This window comes from Rhipicephalus sanguineus, chromosome 7 (assembly GCF_013339695.2).
Source record: "Rhipicephalus sanguineus isolate Rsan-2018 chromosome 7, BIME_Rsan_1.4, whole genome shotgun sequence".
Lineage (NCBI taxonomy): Eukaryota > Metazoa > Arthropoda > Arachnida > Ixodida > Ixodidae > Rhipicephalus > Rhipicephalus sanguineus.
In genome coordinates, this window is record NC_051182.1 from 39,751,293 (window position 1) to 39,771,887 (window position 20,595).

Below are 20,595 nucleotides of genomic sequence, written 5' to 3' on the forward strand. Positions count from 1 at the left end.
GGTACATGAGGACCTCACACTTCTGTGATGCAAAAAAAATAAGAAAAAGAAGTGATATCACATTCTACAGGTTGTCCCTCATAACCTTAAGACTTTGATAATGAAAGGCACTTCAGTGGCGAATTGAACCAAACGTATACTACTCGCGCAAGCCTATAGATGCGCAAACTATTTTTTATTTCCCCCTAAACTAATCAATTATGTTTAATTACCTAACTATTTAATTATTGGCTGAAAACCCATAATATGAAGCCTGGGCTGCAGTTGAGCAGTTTCAGAAACCACCGACTGAATTTTTTCCGCGTTATAAAGAAAGGCCCGCAGAATGTGAAAAGAAGCCACGTGCCGGACCGCTAGCGCACTGCTATACACTTTCTTTACAACACGTAAAAAATAACAGCGTGAGACGTATCGTACAGGAAAAAATTCAATCGGTGGTTTCTGAAAGTGCTCTCCTGCTCAGTGTTCATATTTTGGAGTTTCAGCCAATAATTAAAAAGTTAGGTAATTAAATATAATTAGATTAAGGGGAAATAAAAATGAGTCCTGAGTATCTATAGGCTAATGCGAATAGTATACGTTTGGTTCAATTCGCCTCTGAATTGTCTTTCATTTTCAGTCATGGCTCAAGTTATTTGGGTCAGCCTATATTGAGAGGGCTCAGTAGCCGGTCAATAAAGCATACGTTGAGTGTGAGTCAATTCACACTTACCGCCGTATTCACGAACCGACCTTAACTTATCGCGGTAAGGCTACTTACGAAAGGAAGAGAAAAGTATACGTATAAGAAAAGGATAAGGTGAGTTTCAAAAACCTGCCTTATCTTGCCATAAGTGCGCGTTATGAAAGGCGTCCTTAACTCGTCAAGTATGTGCCCTTGGAGCCAGGGTAGGTAAAGTTTTGTTACAAAATGATTACTTCGAGCAACAATAAATTAGTTTGATTGCAAGAAACCAATAATGGTATGCACAAAAGCACTCATGCGTAAACACCAAAAATGTTTGCTAAGGCACCGCCCGCTTTTGGTGAAATCCGCATTCTTTGTCTGGCCACATTTGTTGAACCCCCGTCGACACAGTCGGGCCGCGAGAGCACGATTGCTATTTCGACGTCTTCTCGTGTACGTTTTTGCTTTGTTCGTTGATGGCATTTTCATGCTCGCTTCAGCGTTTATCGTTATCTCTCCTTTTTTTACTTCACTTGATTTATGCAATTGGTTGAGCGGTTTAGAGTCTTTTGCCTTCTTAAATTGCGTTCATTATGAAACGACGCACCAGGCGTACTTCAACGACGAAGATTGCGGCATCGCGGCCATGTCGCGGCGTCTTGACGGATCTCAACAAGTACCGTGAGGTACTGCGTTGTTGACTTTCTTTCGGGCCATGAACGTGAACGAACTTCGTAAACAGTGTACTCTGTGCGTGTGTGTGTTATCTTGTGAGTTTCTTGAATACAATGTTTACCACCACCACCACCACCATCGGTATTTTCCTGCAGAGGCAGCACTGCGAGCAACTTCTTCACGGCACTTTTTCTAAAGCGACACAGACATTCGTGCAGGTCTCCATCGGGTTCCACTGAGGATTCGCCGCGGCGGGTACGCATATGCATACGCTGTGCCGTTCAATATTTTTATTACGGTCCACATATAATCAACGAACTGCGCATAGTTGTCTCCCGCCATGCTGTGTGTCTACAAGGAAGCCTTAAGGTAGGTCATAGGCTACCTTAACCGAGCCTTACTTATGACGGCGATAAGTACGAGGAAAGTTCTGCGATAAGTACAAGGTCCGTTCTTGAAACGCGTTAAGGGCGGACTTATGGTTAAGGGCGACTTAAGTCATAAGGATAAGGTTAAGTTAGGTTCCTGAATACGGGGGTTAGTCTCCTGAAGTTAATTAAATGCGTATACAGTGCGAGTCAATTGACGATTTCTTACCGACAGTCAATTAACCCTGTACCGAGCTGACTCAATAGACCATGAGGTTGAATTGACCTGCAATTGACTCAATAGGTGCTCAGTTCCAGGTCAATTAAAACTCAATGTGCATTTTCATAAGGGAGGGCACCGCGAAATTAGAGGAAACGTGCTGGCGGACCAGCTAGCTGCTTCTGCCCACGAAAATGCTACCGCCAATACATCCATAGCTGTCCCTGCACTCGACCTAAAACCCTTCATTAAAAGAAAGCTCCGAGATCACTGGCAGCGGTCGTGGGACAGGCAAACACAAAATAAACTTCATGTCATCAAGCCACATATCGAGAACTGGCCGCCAGTATCGAAGTCACGCCACGCAGAAGTAATGTAACACTTACCAGATTAAGAACAGGACATACACACAGTACACATTCACACCTTTTGTCCGGTGGAGATCCACCTTTGTGTCACAGATGTGGTGAAGCACTCACCGTGCTTCACATTTTAATCGAGTGCAAGGAATTAGACACGCTTAGGGAACAACATTTCTCACTCCCCTATCGACAACAAATACCATTACACCCATCAATGTTCATCGGTAGGGAACCACTTTTCAAACATGACTCATTATTCGCGTTTTTAAAAGATATGCATAGTTTTCACGTCACATATCCAGGCACCCGTAGCACAACCTCTGAATAGAGGTAGTGCCTGCGGCAGCTACACTAGAAAAGCACCTACCTCGCGGCCCTTGGACACAAGGGCCGTCGACGAGGTATTCGTGCTGATGCCATCTCTGCATAGTTTTATTGTCACGACTCTTGACATTGATCCTGACTGCACACATTTCACGTCAATGTCATGATTTTAATACCTCTATGTTTTACCCGCCTTTAGCGCGAGGAATTTTAAGGCCCCTATACAGCCATTCACAATCATTGTTCACATCCGTTACATATCGGAATTCAAGGATCAATGTTATTTCTTTCATCACTGTTCATGGCGCTCTTTGGCCAAGCATGGCCCTTGCGCCATTAAACTCCACATATCATCATCAATCATCGTCACTACGCCCTTTGCGGCGTGATACGGCTGACAGTGTAGAGTCGGATTCCGGGTCATTTCGACCACTCTTTAACGTGCACTCACATCATACAGCACTCGGACCTCTAGCGTTTCTCCTCCCTCGAAATGCCGGTATCGAACCCGCGTCTTTCGGGTCAACAGCCGAGCGCACCAACCACTGCACCCGTCGTTGTGCTGCGAGGGTTGTGTTTTGCTGCGGTTCACAGGCACAACCAAAAAGACTTCTGTGACCACAGGCTTGAGCACAGCTTTCTTCACCGTCACAACACTCACAGCGGCAAGAGAGCGCGCAACTCTTTTTGCGAGAGTAAACGTTTGTCCCATATTTCACTCCCTTTTCAGGAGTTCTGGGAACTCTCTGCTGCGCAGAGTGGGCACACTCTCTCCGGTACTCTGGCTGAACGAGAGTGAACAAGCTCCCTCGCCAGAGTAAAGTCACGCTTTTGAAATGGAGTACATACACTCTCGGCTGGAATTGCGCTACTCCCTCGCAGAGTTTTACAATGCTGGTTGGGCTAGAGTGCATGAACTCCCTCCAAGAGTAGAATCGCTCTTGCTGCTAGGACTAACGTCTAAAAAGAGGGAAAAAAAAAAACCGTCGTGCGTTTCCTACACTAACAGTGAACCTTGCTGGAATGCCTGAAGCTTGCCTCGCACATACACATAACTCACATCACTCATTCATACACACACAACACAGCAACACTTATTGTATGCACTACTGGCGCTGCATACAACCATACACCAGTAGCCGGTATATATATCCATGTTGTTTTGCCCCCCTTCTAGTGCCGGTGGCAACAGCTCTGCAGTTCGTATTTAAACAGCAAATATACACGGAACACGTGTAAGTATCACATGATCTATTATGATACTGTTGGCACATCTACCTTTTAATATAAAACAGGATAATATTCAACGCCGTTTTCATTAGTAAATTCCAAATATCAGCTGGGACTCTATCATATCGGCTCAATGCAGTACAGCAGCTCATACCCAAGTCTCAGAGTTGTAGCCACGCGCTTACAAATACACTTGCGACGATCTTTTACCAGGACTGGCTGATGAATACTTTACGACGTTGCGATCTGGCGTCCGATCGGACATGCGGTACCGCGGCAGGCGCGGCATGTACGTCAAAAAAACACGGTTGATCCCTCCGTCATAGGAATCGGAATAACACGAAAGTAAAACGTGCCCTTACAGAAGTAACTGAATGCTCATTGTACATTGATATAAGAGAGTTTGTACAATGTATATTGATGTCTGGCAGCTAATGGCGCCGTTTAACGGGTATGCACCACTTTGATGATTGGTGGTACATCTACATCCCGACGACTAACGTCCATGTTAAATGATTAAACAAACCCTTGTGGTAGCTGTTGTAGTTAACGGTGAAAGCGTCAGAGAACGAGGTGTGATAGCCAGAAGAGCGTCGCATATTGGACGCAGAACTTGGTCGCAATCCCGCGGCATGTTAAAATGTGATTGAACACCACGGCCGGACTAGAGGGAAACGCAAAGCGTCGTGCCGCCCCGGTAGCCCGGCCGCGATTTTTCTCTGGGCGAGCGCGTGAGCATGGAACGCGGTGTTACAGCCAGGTGAGCAGGCGCGCGTCGCAGAGCTATTTTTGGTTTGTATTAGCGTGATGCTGAGCTTTTACGACGCTTGGGCAAAGGTCGCCACCTCGCGGTGTGTTAAGGCATTGACAAAATTCAACTTCTATTGAAAACGCGCCGAATGGGACGGACGCGTAACGCGTTGCAGGTGTAGTCGCGGAGGCCACAGCAATGAAGAATTACTTTACCTTACCACTCCCAGAAGTCAACACCACCCAGGCGACGGGAGAGTGGTAGATATAAAAGGCGCGTTCGTAAAGCCTCACGAGTCTGTGACCGTGGTGCAGTGGATAGCGTGCCCGGCATCTGTTGTTGCGGATCGAGTGGTCGTGGGTTCGATGCCCGTTGACGGTACCTTTTTTTCTTTGCCATCTGCTTGTGTATATTTTTTCGACGTCATTTCCGTGACGGAAATACGTCACTGAAGTATTGGTGGACCCGGAATAAAACACTTTCGTGTCAAAAAGCAACACCGCGGTCAGCGTAACCACAATGCAAACGCATCTCTGGTGATTCTCGTACTTTCGCTTACCTCGGTTGCACTTTAACGTAACAGTGAAAAGCTTTCGACGCTAAAATGCGCATTCTTTAACTTTCGCCAGCCACTTGCGCCCGGAGATCGGTCGCACCCGTACGACTCCCAGCGGAGGTAGGCCTAGCACACCTGCCGAGTCCGTGTGTACATGCTGTCGGCGCTTCTGGGTTTAATGATACGCAATTACAACGTGTAAATATGAGTATACAGTAGAACTTCAGTATCGGTTAACCTGAATGAACCATTTTCTCATGCGTACGGTGTCCGTACAAGAAGCGATGGGCATCGTTATGACGATCGTAACGACGCGCTATCAGCAAACGCACCCCGGCAGCCATCGAAAGCCGCGGGCGCACTCGCCGGCACTTCGCTGACAGATACTTGTCAATTATTACGCCTTGTTAAACTAATATGATGGCATACATTCTTGCACGTTCCATTTGGTGTTTGGCGATCGGTTATGTATATAGTTGCACCCATCGATTGAGATGCAAATCAGTACACTGACATGGCCGATGTACTGGTGTATGGTAGATTGCGCGAGAAAATGCACGTTGTTCAATGCTATTCGTGGTAGGCAGCTATCTGTGTGTTATGAAGAAGCGAATTTTATTTGGAAAGGAAGATTGCGTCTGTCTCATTAGGCGACGCGTAAATTTGAAGCCGAGTGGTGTGCTCTGCCTTGACTAGTCTTTTTACGGCAGGGCGCTGTGTTGGGGCGTGGTGTATATAGTGGTACAGACTTCGGCTGAAGATCTGATGGTGGCAGGTTCGTTTCCTTTTGCCGAACTTTCTTTTTCATGGCTCTTTTTCTATTATTATTGCAATAATGCTTTAGTGTCTACCTTATTCCAGTGGCAATTAGTTTGTGTCGTAAACTAAGTTGGCGATGCGTTAGAATTTGCCGTTGTCCGAGGCTTCGAAGCTGCCTCTGTCGGCGTTTCAGGAACCCAAAGGCTGAAGATCACAAACACTTGCTTTTGTTATTACTGAAAGCTATCCTATTAACTTGCACATTAAAGTGTCACCTGCAGCGTCTACGCTTGGAGGTTTATTGTTAAGGGACAGTGATATGTCACTGTGCGGTGTCGGCCAGAAGCTCGCGCTAGTTTGTACTCCGTCTGCTTGGGAGGGAGTTCCCGACCCTGTTAACGCTAGGTCGGGGCGGGAGTTCCGTGGATTGGGAACTCTATCTGAGTAGCAGAGAGTTCGCGGTCTCTTGTACTCTGCCTTCAAGGAAAGAGTAAGTTCCGCGGCTAACTCTCCACTACTCCCCCACGGCGTTAAAGAACTCTGGCGAGAGTAATAACATCGCTTTACTCTTGCAGTACTCCCTCTACATCTGAGTGTACACCATTATATAAGAAACGGCCAGTTAACTTATCGAGGGATATTATTTTGTCCTTGTACAATGTTACGTCGCGCACACGGATCCATAAGTAAGGCCCAACATTGCCCACACCTGTGCTGCGTGAGTACTTCGGGAAGGAGACAGCGTTTAGCATGGACGAACCGAAAGGCACAAGAAAATATACTTGCGAATTTTACTCAGTAAAAGACGCCGTTGGTCAAGAGCCTACGTGTGCGCATTAGAGCTGGCATTTTTTGCTCATTTGTAACGTTATATTTATTTCCCATGAAATATAGTGGTTTTTTGCAGTGCTCATGTCATGTGTGCATTTTTTTTTGGAACATAAGCATTCGTTTGTGTTACAAAATTTGTCTGACGTCACTACACAAAAGCCAAGAGATAACGATTTTTCTGCATGTGAAACTTTTTCGCGCATCTGTGATCCCGTCTTGAAGAAAAGCAAGGTTATGCTTAAGAAAAATAAAATAAACGCGGGGCGTGCATAAACAGTGCCAAGCTCTTATGCAAAACAACATTCGTATATTTATGGAATTACGATCAATTTACACCACATACGTGTACGACGTGTTGAAACCGCGTGCTTACTCCAAGCGTCTTAGAACAGACGCCAATATCTTTGGGGTTTTTAATAAAAGGACCACCGCAGCGTAGCAGGCAGTCATTACAACGTCCGGTACATAAAACATATAAACGAAAAATAAGCGTGGTTAAAGGTCCGCACATATTTTTTTTCATACATTTTGGTATTTATAAGTATGTTCTACTGAGAATTTCGCATATAATCTTAAATTGAAGAAAAAGACCGAAAACTAATGTGGAAAAACAACCTGTGGAAAGAAAACTAACGTTTCGGAACAATCCCGCGAGCCTTGTTGAAAATTTAAAAAAATCAGACATTCTTAGTTTTCCTAGTGTTTTTACGGAATGCAATCCTTTAACTAATAATAGTTGCATTGAAATTCGAATGAGCGTACAACTTAGGTTAAGAGTTGATTTCAAATTCGCAGCGACATTCCAGATAAGGTCATATTACCGAATTTCCCTCATTGAAGTATTGCGATATCAATGTTCAACGATTATTGAGGGTGTGTTTTAACTCAAGTATTATTTTTAAGGTACAATAATGCGGCTAATCAATTATTTATATGTAGCACATGACTACTGGAAATTGGTGTTGGGGTGAAGAAACGCGGAAAAAAAGTTACACCACCTCCCGCTAAAGGGAACCATGGGTGGAGGCGAAGCCGCGGCAGATGGTTCGCTTGAGCAGGAGATCGTGTACTTTATTTAGAACTTGTGCTGGTGCTAAGGCTGGCACTGGCACTCATCGCAGCATTGCGCATGAGAGAATGAAGCGCGCGCGCGCTCCGTCGTTTTCATACCGCGGAAACTACCGTGGCGCCCCAGCCGAGTATGCAGCTGTCGCACCACCTGTCGTGCGCGCCGCTCCGTAGCCTAGAGGATTCCTAGAGGGAGAAAGGGGGAAGCGTAGGAGAGGAGAGGGGATGCAAAACGGACGCGCATGCGCTGTGGGGATGTGGACCTAAGGCCGAAGCGCTCTCAGCATTCGAAGTGCTGACGTCACCAAGTGGAGGCGGCGACGGTTTCTCCCGTTCCCGGTGGCCCGCTCAAACGCGGATGGATACAACTAGAAACACGTGTCACTGGTCATCATTAAGAAAGTCGCGCCACTTTTCTGAATAAACAAATACAATCGGCGGAAGAAACCTGCACTAACCCTATGAGAGTAATCTTTAAATGAAATATCAGCACCTAGCGAGATAACTTTCAACTCAAAAGCGCGCTATATTTAATGACGGAGGGCGAGTAGTGCGGCGGCACATCGGCACGTCAGTATGTTTCTTGCTGCCACACGTGGTACGTCGGTTCTGTCAGTGCAGTGTGCCGTTTTTTTCTAAATTGTGAGAACGTCGTGCGTGCTGAAGCGTGTGTGGGGCATTGAATTCGTCAAACGAACAAGTGCTGTGTCCTTCAGTGCAGTAGCAATTTCGGACTTGAAGTGCAAGGTGTGCGTTTTTCGATTTTCCAAGATGCGGAGCTGCGCTGAAATGGCTGCGCGCGATTCGTGTGACAACTTCACTCCTTCACAGAACCTCAGGGTTAGTTTTCCTGCAGAATATTCTACATATACTTCCAAGCGTGATTAGAAGTACGACGGTCGCCACTTCTAGAAACGCCAGTGACGAGGATGAGGAATGGCATGACCTTCAGAGGGAAGCAGACTGTTCACGGCCTTGCTGCAACGTAGTTGTCACCGAGGAAACGCTGTAAAACATGATGGACATTATCCCGGTATTGGTGCATATGGCAGGGTATGCTGTCTACGCCGCCTTGAAGAAACTCAAGATGTGAGAAATGTAGAGAAGCAACGACAGTGAATAAAGAAATTTCAGTTTGTGTTGCAGAGAAGCACTGACCTCCTCAGAGCAATGGACCGTGGAAGTATCCCGCTTTTAGCGCTGTTTGTCGTAAATGCTGTCGCATATAATCATGAAGTCCTGGAGCAATCGTCAAAACAAGAAGTGCTTTAAAGTTCTCGAACAAGCACCAAGTGGTTACAGACCTCACTGTGGAGCTCCTAACCAACGACGAGTCGTCATATTTTAATACCTGCGACGATGGACATGCTTGACAGCTGGTTCTGAAGAAAGTGTTGCAGTGCAGCACGAATCCTCTCATACAAGTCTTTAGCCGCAAGAAATGGTTTTAGAAGCTGAATCGAAATCAAAGAAGGGAAAGCTGTGAACGCTCAGTTAGAAATAGCTCTCGAAGTGCCTTTGGCCCCGCTGTAAATAAAGTTGTTCAGACAAAATGCTATTAGTCTCCCGTTCTCGCTTATAAAGCACGCTTGCGACCTGGTGTAAGATTTCCTCTGTTTCATTTATTACCTGCCCCTAAGTTTCCCTATCACTGGCAAGCGCAACTCGAGAAGGCAAATGTATGGAGCCTACGTATTTTCGCACGAACAGTTAAAGGGACCGACAACTGGCCCGAACGGGTGATTAGATCCTGGTGGAAATGAAAAGGCCGTGAATTATAGTGACAGATTCCAGAATACTTTTCGCCATCTGAGTAGGATTATATTTTTAAATCGCGTTTAAAAGTAACAAAAACCTGGTATGTCGCGCAGCCTAGCGCGAGCGCCATGAACTAGACGCATGCAGTCTTAAGCACTTTGTTGTACGTAGTCCAATGCTTTTACACGCACCAGAACGAGGGCTGAAATTTTGAATATGTATGCTATTGTCGAATCCCGTTTGTTTCTAAGGTAAAAGAAGTAAAGCATGAGATGCGGCGCTGCTTTCGTGGCTTCCAGTGAAACGGAGGCTGCGGCGCATGCGCGAGGCGTCCGGCGGCGTTTCCCGCGTAGCTCGCCTCTCGTCTGCTCTCGTCGTGCCGGACTTTTGAAGAGTAGCACGCGAGTTTGCGCTGCTGCTCGCAAAATGCCATCGACTTACTGTTCTGTGGAGGATTGCTACCACTTCATGAACAACACTGCTGGTGTATCCTACCACTTGTTTCGTTTTCGAAGGCTTAGCTTGGCTTGGCTGGACTAAAATGTGATAAAGCGACCTGTGTACGGCCAAAGTACTTCTACAGGAAGCCCCAGAAAAACGCTATAACTATTGTAGAATAATTTAATAGGCTAGAAAGCAGTAGTCGCGGCGCCGCAGGCTTTGCAAACGTAACATTGCCTTTTTATACTTAGGGCATAACTTGTCACCACTGCTGGCGTATAATCGCTATCGCGCTCACCTCTCACTGTTTGCAGCATGTGATATTAAGACTGCATAATTGCTGCAGATCGAAAAACTCTGATAACAAATGTTTTACGGCGTTCTCCGCGTTACCACTCCGTGATTAGAAGCTCTGACCGGTAAGCTTCCCGTTGCACTCAAGAAAACGGGTACCGCAAAAGTTGGTTGTCGGTCCCTTTCACCTTGCAGTTTTACTTAAGGTCGAAGGGTAGCTTGTTCCTATGAATCTTTTTTTTTTATTCGAACTTCCCGAATGCATTACGCGAAGATAATTTTCTTCGAGGTGTGACTACGTGTTCGGGCTCTTTTGTGGCCGATGTATCAATCAGTCGTAAGTTTTTGCTACGAGCTGGATGTATAACCAAGAACCGATGAACAAAATTATGCGAAGTTCCTGGACTTTTGATATATCTATTTCGGTTTACTACCGATGTGAAATACAGCGCATAAGCTCAGCAAAACTCGGTTTAAGTGCTTGATACTCCTCAGAGCAAACACACGTCTTTTACTTATTCACAAAAGAAAGAAATATGTCAAAATTTGTGAGGCTCATCTGACCGTAAATATTTGCACGCAATTCCTTTACTCCTGAGGAGGGAATTCCTAAGCACCAAACAGGAACACTGACGAAAGAAAAGGCCAAGACAAGCGCACAGCAGACGTCCCTACGCAAGCCTTCGCTGCACGGTGGCGAGCAACCGCCGCCGCCGCTTCGTGACGTCACGGTGGCAGCCTTCAGGTGTGGACGCACGGGAGGGGAGAGAAGGAGGAGCGTAGGAGAGGAGCGAGAGCGGGAGGGGACGCGCATTCGCTGTGGGGTTGTGGACGCCACAGGAGGGAAGAGAGGGAAAGCGTATGAGAGCAGAGAGGGTGCGAGGGGACGCAAATGCGCACTGGGGAGTGGATGGCAAACGCGGGAAGGACGGACGTAGCCCCCCGCCAAAGATGCTTCGCATCTGAAATCAGTATGCTTCTCCATTCTTTCTTGCTCTGTGACCCATGGCGGACTTAACGAGGTCTGCGCCCTCCCCCCCCCTCCCCCTTGCCTGTTCTTCTTGTGACTCAATGCCCAGGTTGTCATGATCGGGCGTTGATCCGCCACCGTTTTGTTACTTATTTTACCGGGGCTACAAAAGCGCCCATTTTTCCAGGGATTGTGACAGAACTGGAAGCATGAAAGCGTTTTCGAGTACGCAGAATTAGTACCCTGTGCACAGGACAAAAGGGTGAGTGGGTGTAAAGCTGACAGTGGTTTTCCTTTCTCGGCTTTATTCTTTTATTCGAGAAAGGGTGTGCTTTGGGAAATTTTGAAAATGGGGAGGTGAAAGGGAGCGAGGGTTGAATAAAAGGGAAGGGTGGAGAGAAACCTGGTGACTCAACAAGATGCCAGGCGCCAGACAACTGGATGTGTCACACACCCAGGTGCCTCGTGGGAGCCGTGCTTCAAAATATGTATACAAACAGTGATTACACAAATAGCAACCGCAAAATGTAGTTAGCAAACTATGTCACTCACCTGCTGGCAGACATGTCACAAAAAAGCAGTTTTGCTGAGAGCTCATAAGGAGCATAGCCCGTTCAAAGAAAAGATTGGCGCGCGCGAAAGCAAGGACGGCAGCATCTTTAAAAGTCCTGTTTTCTAGAACCTAAGACTCTCACTATTTTACTCTTGCTTTCATAAATACGAATAGTTTATTTATTAGGAGCGCATGTTCTCAAACACGTTCATCGCATAAAAAAATACACGTAACCGATTATCTGTACCAATCACTTGCTTTAACAGCCAGAATTGCCTCTTTTTTCGCATCATTTGTGTAATTATGATTAAGAGATAATCTTTATACGATCATCTAACATTTCTGTAAAAATATCTCGAATTTTACGTAGATGTTTCACCCTGCAGCGTACGGTCTGCGGCGATTCACCAGGGCATCATGCCAAAATTAGCTTTTTGAACCTCAGCAAACTTTGAAATCGGTATGAAGCAACCGGTAAACCTACTGTAATGGAGCTAAGTATATTTGAAGGAGAAAGTTATGAGCGCAACACGGAGCGTGATCGCCAGTGGCGCACTCAGCCAATGGAAAAATTGGGTGGCCCTGAGCAGGGCCTTTTCAGAAGCGTAAGGTACAGCGGACAGCAGACTTTACCAGTGACGTTTCGCGACGGGCGCACAGGCTTTCAGGAAACCGTCGTACGAAATACAGCCGTGATGAGAATATGTCACGCGCAGACGTGTCAGGTATTCCCCTCGGACTGTGAACCCGCAGGTTTCCAGAGCGGCCTGTAGGTCGCTGTCCCTGATCCAGCCGTCTCCATCCTCGTCATATTCCGTGAACACGGCCGCCCCGTACTCTACGGCCTCGCAGGCCATGTCCAGAATCTCGGCACACTCCGTGAAACCGCGGCTCAGGCAGGCCTCCAGCACGAACGCCGCGGTCAGTGGCATGATCATTGGCTGCAGTTACCGTTGGCGAAGCCGGAGAAGCAGTTCGTTCACGAGGCGAGAACCCATGCTGCAGTCCTTCAGAAATGCAAGTCGAGTGACAATCCGGCAAGTCGTCGTCTTTTTATACACCCACCCTCGGTGTTCTAGAACGTCGCACAATGGCTTTTGTACTATAAGCCTCTACCTCCCCTCCTTTCCCCTTCAACTTGTTCACCGTTCACCCTCTCCCCTTTGCGTCTCGTGCATTTCTTTCATTCCCGCAAACCGAGTTTGTACAAACCGGTTATTAGCTGAGCTAAAGTTTTCAAAATAATGTGTTCATTGCTCCCGTGTAAAAGTGAAAATTCATCGAAAACTATTTCCTCCAATTCAGAAAGTCAGGTTCGCGAAGGATTGGGCATCGATATTGCGAACCGCGTTGGAATTGAAGTGCGCTACGAAGAATATCTAAATGTTGAGGCCAAAATTCCCTTAGTATGCACTTTTACACTGTAACCGCTTTGCGCCGTGAGAGGTGTCATCACCTTCTTTTCCAACTAATAATCGATTATCATAGTATCGGAGTACAACCATCCTGTGAGAAATGTCAAGAACCCTTAACGGTTATACACATTCTTATCACATACCCCCATACTGCTACGCATAGACAAAATTTTGGCCACCTGTACAAAGAACACACGCATATCGACCCTGCTCTTCTTCTCGGAGATGATACTCTGTTACGCTTGTCTGAGGAGCTGAACTTTTAAAGAAAATGTGACTTTTGAAACAAGCTTTAAACGACATAATTTCACTGTTCATTTTACTCAACACCTTGTGGCTAGCGCAGTATAGCATTTGCTGATTTTGCGCCATACAAACCGAATTATCTAACATGCGCAAGCCGTGATAAGGAACACTGTATACAATATGCATTGACAAGCTTGGCTGGTTCCCTCTGTCCACGCAACATGGTCCACACAACATTCCCCTAAAGAAGTGTGTTCGCGTTTTTTTTTTGCCTCAGGAATATTTACCAGCGGGACCCAAATGAAGTTATATTTTTAGAAATCAGAATCGCCGCCAGCAAGAAACGCGAGCCGTGGCTTCACGTGCCACTGCCACGCGCCGTCATTATTTTCTTTTCTTGTGGTCGAGTGCTCTCCGGTCTTGTTTGCCGCCCAAATGAGGGCGCTGCACAGTCTTGGGACAAGGCGATCGCATGAGTCCGAGAGTGGCTTGCGCTCTGCGCAGGCAACCTGGCGGCTCGCAAATTTCTTGGGTCCCCAAATCTTAACCTCTCTATAGTCGGAAACAACTTTAGACGTCAGTGGCATTTCCTCCTCATAGGCGGATCTACAGAAGCCTGCTCCAATGGGCGCGCACGCGGTACTGACGTCATGAGCGGGACGGCCGCTCCGGCTTCGGAGAACATCGGCGCGTGCATGAGCGGGATTATTTCTTTAGTCGCGGAGGCGATCGGCTGCCGAGCTTCGGTCGTCTGGGCGGGGCCTGTACTGACTTCTTAAGTTCTGTGCGACTATAGTGTTTCGCCGGACATGGGATGTGCGCCTCCGGCTTTTACTTTGACATACAGGGCGCGGTGGACCGTGGTCGCGCGCTTATCTCTTCAGCGGCAGTTTTGTACGTCTTGTGCTTTCACCGCATTGTTTGTGTTGAAGCTATAGACCGCACAAAGGTGATTTGCTCGCTACAACGGTCGCGTTTGCGAAAGCAATGGCCACGGGAGCTATAGAAGAGCTAAAGTAGGGGCTAATGGAAGTAACAACTGTGACAGTTCACGCTCGTCCTGTGTACAGCTGTGCGTTGTTTTCGTGGATCCATCTTTGCGTTTCAGCACCACGCTGCAAGTTTCAAGCTCTGACAGTTAGTTCGCACTCGCATTGTTTGTTCTTTTCCTGCGTCTTTTGTGTTTGAACAGCGCGCAGGAAGCTTCTAGCCACTTGCCGTTCTTCCTGTGACATTCCAATTTCTTGCTGTTGCATTCATTGCTTCGTTTTTGTTTAAAATTAAAATAATGTCGGACATTCTTAGGTTTCCAAGTATTTTTTTACGGAATGACATTTTATAACAAAAAAATATTGCATTGAGGTTCGGACTTAGCATACAACTGAGGTTAACAGGTGATATAAAATGTGCCGCAACATTCCAAATAAGGTGCTGTTACTTGAATTTTTTATTCATTCAAGTATTCCAATGTAAAAGCTCGCGTGATCGAGAGTGTGTTTTACCACAAGTATATTTTCTATGGTATCTTAATGCGGCTAATAAGTAATTTATAGTTGGTACGTGACTACTGAAAATTGGTGTCAGGGAGAAGAAACGGGGAAAAAAACAGGCATGATTCCACATTTTTTTCTCGCTCTGGGGCTCATGGTGGCGATAAGGAAGATCCCCCTCCCCACCCCTCGTGTACTTCTCGTGACTCAATGACAAGATTTGCATGCGCGTGCGTTGGTGCTTTGTTACTTTTTTTACGGGGGCTATGAAATCACTGTTCGTCAGGGATCGTTGACTGGAAGCATGAAAAGAGTTTTCGAATACCCGGAATGAGTATACCTGTGGAAAATGGTGAGTGGGTGACTAAACGCTGACAGTGGTTTTTCTTTCTGGGCTTTATTCTTTCATTCGCGAAATGGTGTGCCGTGGGAAATTTTGAGAGTGGGGAGGTGAAAGGAAGAGAGGGCTGAATAACAGGGAAGGGTGGAGAGAAAACCTGCATGACTCATCAAGATGTCAAGCGCGGACACCTAGATGTGTCAGAAACCCAGCGGCGTTGCGGGAGCCGCACTTCTCCGGCGGGGTTTCACAATATGTATATAAATGACAGCGAATAAACACATAGCAACCCCAAAAAGTACTTAGTAAACTATGCCATTCACCTGATGACAGAAATGTCAAAAAAAGTAAGAGTTTTGCTGATTCCAGATAAAAAACCTACCCCGTACAAAGAGAAGATTGCTGTGCGCCAAAGCAAGGACGGCAGCATTTTGAAAAGTGCCTTTTTCGAAAAGCTGAAATTCTCAATATCTTCATCTTGCTTCCATATATATGAATAGTTTAGTTATAAGGAACGCATGTTCTCAAACCATTCTTCGCATAAAATAAACGTGACCGATCATCTGTACCAACGACTTATTTAACAGCACAAACTGCCTGTTTTTGCTAGAGATCATTTCTGCTATTATCAACAAGAGATAAATGTTTAAACGACCAACGTACATTTCTGTAAAAATAGTTCTAATTTTACATAGATGTTTTACACTGTAACGTACGGAGCTGCGGTGACTGACCGCGGCATCATGCAGAGTATTGTTTTTTTTTTTTTACCTCAGCAAACCTTGAAATCCGTATGAAGCAAGCGGTTAAGCAATTGTAATGGAGCTAAGCATATTTTAAGGAGAAAGTTATGAGGGTAACACGGAGCGCGATCGCCAGTGGCGCACTCAGCCATTTCAAAAGGTCGGTGGCCCTGAAAAGCGCCTTTGCAGATGCGCTTTGGTGCAGCTTACAGCAGGCTTCACCAGTGATGTCTTGCGACGCGCTCGCAAGCTTTTAAGAAGCCATCAGACGAAACGGAGCCGTGATGAGAATATGTCACGCGCAGGCCTGTCAAATATTCCCCTCGGTCTGTGAATCCACAGGTTGCAAGTGCTGCCTGTAACTCGCTGTCCATGATCCAGCCATCTCCTTCATGGTCGTATTCCGTGAACACGGCTGCCCAGTGCTCGACGGCCTCGCAGGCCATGTTCAGAAGCTCGGCGCACTCCATGAAACCGCGGCTCATGCAGGCCTCTAGTACGAACGCTGCACTCAGTGGCATGGTCATTGGCTGCAGTGACCTTTGGTACAGTGCACTAGAAGAGGGCAGTGGGCTTACTCCGCCGCTCCTCTGACGCAGTTGGTGTCGCATAGGAGAGGTGGCGCCACAGGCATCTTCGATGGAAGCTTCGCCAGCTTCGCCTGCAGAAGCTGCTCGCCGCTGGCCGCTCGTACGAGTTGCGAAGCGCGCTTCTTCGATATTTATAATAAACTTGCTTGTATTGACTTCCCTCTGACTGTATTGAGAACGTATGTTGATCTCGGTTCGCAATTCTTCCCTTTTCTTTTGCGATGGGGTTTGCCGAAAGTCAGTCCGATGGCAGCTTATGGAGCCTATGCTTTCTCCTTTCTAGTGCGACGCAGTTAACGCTTTATTTACTTTTTTTTTGAGGGGGGGGGGGGAGCTTGAGTTCCTTGCACATTTTGACAAGCACTACATTTGTTCAGACCACATCGTATTTTCCCCAATATAACACCTCGCCGAGCCCAAAAGGGCGGCGTACCCCTCAAAATATACGGTTTCATGACCACATATGCGGTTACATGCCGCGTAGACCTAACCTAAAATGATTTTGTAGCAAGATTATGCCCTGCCTTCCACCAGATAATTAGAAAACAGTGCACGCGCGCTTCCTAGTCGAGCTTCAACGTGCAGGCGTGCTGGCTGTGTTTGTGTCTTTGCTATGCTGAAATGAAATTGTAGCTGAAATATTTTTTGTTCTACTTCGGTTGTGGCACATGGCACAGTAGTTTTCTCAAGGTTATTAATAACTATAATTATGCAGTTACACTTCTGTTAGGCATATGTACAAGGTTCTGTTCATGACATGAAGCTCATTATTTTCAAGAACTGAAGTACAACATCCAACAATTCATTTACACACTTTATTCACTTCATGTGCAACGGCTCAGCTTCAACTGCTTGGCCCTCGGCCGCTTTCCTTCTTTGTCACTGTTCAGTCCTTTCACATAAAAATGAAGACGTGTGACAATGTAAAAACTAATTACTTTAACTGTGAGAGTAGCTGCGTGCACACTCACTCGGACTCAGACTCACTGAATTTTTTCTCAACCGGACTCACTCGGACTCAGAATCCTGAAAATAGTACTGAGTCTGACTCAGTCAGACTCAGACTCGCAGCTCGGTCTGAGTGAGCCTGAGTGTATGAGTCAGCCCATGAGTGAGTTTGCCGACCTATGCACGGCCGTGCAGTATACGACACCAGCGTGGCCAGGAAAACTGTGCTTGCTCCAGTACGGTGAAGGCACTTCTAAATAAAACTGATTAACATCATCAGATGGTGGAGATGTACGCACTTGAGGACATTCTTCACAGCCTGCATCAACAGCGTCGTCAGTGTGTGCAAACGGGCCAGACACCGCATTGTCGGAAGGACAGAATGCGGGCTTTGTTCGTCTGAAGATTCCGATCATTTCCTCTTACGAGCGGTCCTCTCTTGTGTCGGATTTTTACTAATGTAAGCTGGCAGATTGGGTAGAAGCATCGGCATAGCATCAGCGCAGAGAATGGGTCTCCCACAAGGTATCCGCACTTCTTTTCCCTCGATAATAGGCACATAGTCTCTGAGTACATAACGCGGCTCGAAGTGGAGCTTGCACACTGCGCTGGTGTCTTCCAGGGGCTTATCCGCTCTCCCATTCTTTACGCCTGTTCTCATCCTTCGGGACGCCAAACAACGACAGCTTCGGCCCACCCTTCACGAACACGTAGCCTGTTTGGCACCCAGGCGCGCACCAGTGGTTTTGCCGATATCGCGGCATGGTTCAGATACTAAAGAACATACCGGTTTCTTGCGTGGTGCATACGGCTCACAGCTGACGGCAAAAACTCGGCGCTACAACGTGCACAGCAATAACACGTCGCTCGACAACTGCTGCTGTGCAAGAGCTGGCCAGCACTTTCAGCCGGCACGCTTCCCAGAAGTTCTATTGATGGCGATGCCAGCGCGGTCGCCCGGGCGATGAGAGAAGCACACACTGGCGACGTTTATGGAGCCACCCCACCGCATACCCTCCGCCGGGGAGTAAGCCCACTGCCTTCTTCTAGTACACTGTACCTTTGGTGAAGCCGGAGAAGCCGCTCGTTCAGGAGGCGAGAGGGAACCCATGGCGCACTCCTTGAGAAGTAGCATGTCGAGTGACACTCCGGCAAGTCTTCGTCTTTTTATTCACCTACCCCCGCTCAGGGCCGTACCCAGGAATTTTTTTCGGGGGCTGTTTGAGTGAACAACGGCTTACTTTAGCAACTGGTGGTCGCTGTGAAAGCGTGCATGTATTTATTTCACCCGAAAAGTTAAGCGTGAAAAAATTTTGGGGGGTGTCAGAACCCCTGAACTCCACCCCCACCCCCCCCCCCACCTCTTAGTTACGGCCCTGCTCTTTGTTCGAGAACGTCGCACGATGGCTTTTGTATTCCAAACTTCCACCTCCCCTTTTCCTCTTCAACGTGGTCGCCGTTCACCCTCTCGCCCTTCCGTCTCGTGCATTTCTTTCTTTCCGGCAAACCGAGTTTGCATCAACCGGTTATTAGCATAGCAACCGTTTTCAAAATAACGTGTTCAGTGCTCCCGTGCAAGAATAAAACTTCAGCGAAAACTATTTACTCCAATGTAGGATGTCAGGCTTCCCGAATGCTTGAGCCTGAATATTCAGAACCGCGTCGAAGTTGAAGTGCACTACCAAGAATATTGAAATGTGGAAGGTGAAAATTGGCTTAGCATGCACTTTTACACTGTAACCGCTTTGCACCCGGAGAATTGTCGTCAACTTCTTGTCCAACTAATTATCGATTAACATAGCATGCGAGTACAACAATCCTCTGAGAAATGTCCAGAACCCTTAAAGGTTATACGCATCGTAATCACATGGCCACATATTCCTCCGCAGAGGCAAAATTTATTTTTTGGCCAACTGTACAAACAACACGCGCTATTCCACCCTGCTGTACTTCTTCGAGATGATCCTCTGGTACCCTTGTCTGGTAGGCAGAACATTTTAAGAGAATGTCACTTTTGAAATAAGCTTTATACGAAATCACCTCAATGTTCATTACTCATCACCGTGTGACGGGCGCAGCAAGGTCTTAGCTGATTTTGCGCCATTGAAACCAAATTAACTAACATGTGCAAGGCGCGTGACGAGGAACACTAAATATAATTTGCATTGCCGAAAGCATGGCTAGTTCCGTGTGCCCACACAAAATGGTGGCGAGGACGACAGCTAGAAAGTATGGTATCCGGAAAACGGAATTGCGGATCCAGGCCTCCGAGATCTTATACTGACGCGTCGCAGACAATGTAGGAGGCCACAGACCCACAGTTTCGATTTCAACGATGTTCACGGCAGGTGCTGTTCGTAGAAATACGCGTGTACTTAGTGCGTACATCAGCGCAATATTCGCAGACGCTCCGAGCACTTGGACACCACTACGCCTCCCTATATATAAGCCAAATTAGGTACAATTCCTAAGGGAAAATTCAAAGAGCCTATGTCGTGGGAGGAGGAGAGGACAATAGAAAGCAGTGTAATATTGAGATAATTGTTTGAAAGTTAGATAGCGAATGACGTTCTGGAAAACTTACAAGCCGGAGAACTCAGGCGAATTCGCTGCGATCTTTTGTTAGAACGGTGTAAAAGACATCCCGCAAACGTAGCAGAATAGGGACAGACTATAGAAAAAGCGCTGGGTGGAAACTGTTGATACTCAGCGCTTTTTCTACTGTCGCTTTTTTACTGCTACATTCACGCCCTGCGTTATACGCCGCCGCGAACCAAAAGAAACTCGCACAAGTTTCTACTGTTGCGGGCTACCTTTCTTAGAAGTTGGACGCCTTCTCGGCTTCTGTTAAAACATCCATTGCGATAATATGCTTACAGCTTCTCTTTGCAAAGTGGTTTCAAGCGGACTATCTTCCAGCTGAAAAGTTTAGGAAAGGGCGCAATAAAAAGAAAAACAAACGCGGTGTGTGAAGTACGCGTTCTCAAGCCGCCTAG